Source organism: Hypomesus nipponensis, chromosome 5 (genome assembly GCF_054491055.1).
Source record: "Hypomesus nipponensis isolate SF chromosome 5, ASM5449105v1, whole genome shotgun sequence".
In the NCBI taxonomy this organism is placed as follows: Eukaryota; Metazoa; Chordata; class Actinopteri; order Osmeriformes; family Osmeridae; genus Hypomesus; species Hypomesus nipponensis.
This window is the reverse complement of record NC_140365.1, coordinates 15,415,001-15,417,500: the sequence shown is the minus strand read 5'-3', so window position 1 is coordinate 15,417,500 and position 2,500 is coordinate 15,415,001. Positions and strand designations below refer to the sequence as shown.

The window sequence follows — 2,500 nt, the reverse complement described above, 5'->3', positions numbered from 1 at the left end:
CTGTATATGGATAAGTAGCCTATGGTTGTCAACTTATTTCGTACGGCCATACCAGCCTGTCAACGCCCGATCTCGTCTGATCTCGGAAGCTAAGCAGGGTCGGGCCTGGTTAGTACTTGGATGGGAGACCGCCTGGGAATACCAGGTGCTGTATGCTCTTTTGCTCATTCACTTAGAAACTGAAATCTTGCAATATGCACAAGTAGTCCTTCATGAAAGGGGCTGGAAGCTGTTTTCATTTTGACACGAGAGAGAGAGAGAGAGAGAGAGAGAGAGAGAGAGAGAGAGAGAGACTACCTTGCATTGTCAATTGCTAAATCTGTATATGGATAAGTAGCCTATGGTTGTCAACTTATTTCGTACGGCCATACCAGCCTGGCAACGCCCGATCTCGTCTGATCTCGGAAGCTAAGCAGGGTCGGGCCTGGTTAGTACTTGGATGGGAGACCGCCTGGGAATACCAGGTGCTGTATGCTCTTTTGCTCATTCACTTAGAAACTGACATCTTGCAATATGCACAAGTAGTCCTTCATGAAAGGGGCTGGAAGCTGTTTTCATTTTGACACGAGAGAGAGAGAGAGAGAGAGAGAGAGAGAGACTACCTTGCATTGTCAATTGCTAAATCTGTATATGGATAAGTAGCCTATGGTTGTCAACTTATTTCGTACGGCCATACCAGCCTGGCAACGCCCGATCTCGTCTGATCTCGGAAGCTAAGCAGGGTCGGGCCTGGTTAGTACTTGGATGGGAGACCGCCTGGGAATACCAGGTGCTGTATGCTCTTTTGCTCATTCACTTAGAAACTGACATCTTGCAATATGCACAAGTAGTCCTTCATGAAAGGGGCTGGAAGCTGTTTTCATTTTGACACGAGAGAGAGAGAGAGACTACCTTGCATTGTCAATTGCTAAATCTGTATATGGATAAGTAGCCTATGGTTGTCAACTTATTTCGTACGGCCATACCAGCCTGGCAACGCCCGATCTCGTCTGATCTCGGAAGCTAAGCAGGGTCGGGTCTGGTTAGTACTTGGATGGGAGACCGCCTGGGAATACCAGGTGCTGTATGCTCTTTTGCTCATTCACTTAGAAACTGAAATCTTGCAATATGCACAAGTAGTCCTTCATGAAAGGGGCTGGAAGCTGTTTTCATTTTGACACGAGAGAGAGAGAGAGAGAGAGACCACCTTGCATTGTCAATTGCTAAATCTGTATATGGATAAGTAGCCTATGGTTGTCAACTTATTTCGTACGGCCATACCAGCCTGGCAACGACCGATCTCGTCTGATCTCGGAAGCTAAGCAGGGTCGGGCCTGGTTGGTACTTGGATGGGAGACCGCCTGGGAATACCAGGTGCTGTATGCTCTTTTGCTCATTCACTTAGAAACTGACATCTTGCAATATGCACAAGTAGTCCTTCATGAAAGGGGCTGGAAGCTGTTTTCATTTTGACACGAGAGAGAGAGAGAGAGAGACTACCTTGCATTGTCAATTGCTAAATCTGTATATGGATAAGTAGCCTTTGGTTGTCAACTTATTTGGTACGGCCATACCAGCCTGGCAACGCCCGATCTCGTCTGATCTCGGAAGCTAAGCAGGGTCGGGCCTGGTTAGTACTTGGATGGGAGACCGCCTGGGAATACCAGGTGCTGTCTGCTCTTTTGCTCATTCACTTAGAAACTGAAATCTTGCAATATGCACAAGTAGTCCTTCATGAAAGGGGCTGGAAGCTGTTTTCATTTTGACACGAGAGAGAGAGAGAGAGAGAGAGAGAGAGAGAGAGAGAGAGAGAGAGAGACTACCTTGCATTGTCAATTGCTAAATCTGTATATGGATAAGTAGCCTATGGTTGTCAACTTATTTCGTACGGCCATACCAGCCTGGCAACGCCCGATCTCGTCTGATCTCGGAAGCTAAGCAGGGTCGGGCCTGGTTAGTACTTGGATGGGAGACCGCCTGGGAATACCAGGTGCTGTATGCTCTTTTGCTCATTCACTTAGAAACTGACATCTTGCAATATGCACAAGTAGTCCTTCATGAAAGGGGCTGGAAGCTGTTTTCATTTTGACACGAGAGAGAGAGAGAGAGAGAGAGAGAGAGAGACTACCTTGCATTGTCAATTGCTAAATCTGTATATGGATAAGTAGCCTATGGTTGTCAACTTATTTCGTACGGCCATACCAGCCTGGCAACGCCCGATCTCGTCTGATCTCGGAAGCTAAGCAGGGTCGGGCCTGGTTAGTACTTGGATGGGAGACCGCCTGGGAATACCAGGTGCTGTATGCTCTTTTGCTCATTCACTTAGAAACTGACATCTTGCAATATGCACAAGTAGTCCTTCATGAAAGGGGCTGGAAGCTGTTTTCATTTTGACACGAGAGAGAGAGAGAGAGAGAGAGAGAGACTACCTTGCATTGTCAATTGCTAAATCTGTATATGGATAAGTAGCCTATGGTTGTCAACTTATTTCGTACGGCCATACCAGCCTGGCAACGCCCGA

General features: G+C 47.1%; 7 non-coding genes and 2 pseudogenes across 7 annotated transcripts in view; all 9 read left to right on the top strand.

Annotated features, from left to right (window-relative positions):
- The first annotated feature begins 38 nt into the window (after nucleotides 1–38).
- Nucleotides 39–157, top strand: LOC146290305 (5S ribosomal RNA). Its single transcript, XR_014757049.1, has one exon. It is a non-coding gene; the product is annotated as a 5S ribosomal RNA (ribosomal RNA).
- Nucleotides 158–357: 200 nt separating this feature from the next.
- Nucleotides 358–476, top strand: LOC146290304 (5S ribosomal RNA). Its single transcript, XR_014755645.1, has one exon. It is a non-coding gene; the product is annotated as a 5S ribosomal RNA (ribosomal RNA).
- A 186-nt stretch (nucleotides 477–662) lies between these two features.
- Nucleotides 663–781, top strand: LOC146290303 (5S ribosomal RNA). Its single transcript, XR_014755644.1, has one exon. It is a non-coding gene; the product is annotated as a 5S ribosomal RNA (ribosomal RNA).
- Nucleotides 782–951: 170 nt separating this feature from the next.
- On the top strand, nucleotides 952–1,070 carry LOC146290302 (5S ribosomal RNA). The gene has a single exon (XR_014757563.1). It is a non-coding gene; the product is annotated as a 5S ribosomal RNA (ribosomal RNA).
- A 176-nt stretch (nucleotides 1,071–1,246) lies between these two features.
- LOC146290301 (5S ribosomal RNA) lies at nucleotides 1,247–1,365 on the top strand (annotated as a pseudogene).
- Nucleotides 1,366–1,539: 174 nt separating this feature from the next.
- LOC146290300 (5S ribosomal RNA) lies at nucleotides 1,540–1,658 on the top strand (annotated as a pseudogene).
- A 204-nt stretch (nucleotides 1,659–1,862) lies between these two features.
- LOC146290299 (5S ribosomal RNA) lies at nucleotides 1,863–1,981 on the top strand. The gene has a single exon (XR_014755643.1). It is a non-coding gene; the product is annotated as a 5S ribosomal RNA (ribosomal RNA).
- A 186-nt stretch (nucleotides 1,982–2,167) lies between these two features.
- LOC146290298 (5S ribosomal RNA) lies at nucleotides 2,168–2,286 on the top strand. Its single transcript, XR_014755641.1, has one exon. It is a non-coding gene; the product is annotated as a 5S ribosomal RNA (ribosomal RNA).
- A 182-nt stretch (nucleotides 2,287–2,468) lies between these two features.
- Nucleotides 2,469–2,500, top strand: part of LOC146290297 (5S ribosomal RNA) — a 119-nt gene continuing 87 nt past the window's right edge. Inside the window, exon 1 of the ribosomal RNA XR_014755640.1 lies at nucleotides 2,469–2,500. This exon is cut by the window's right edge and continues 87 nt beyond it. This is a non-coding gene — a ribosomal RNA (5S ribosomal RNA).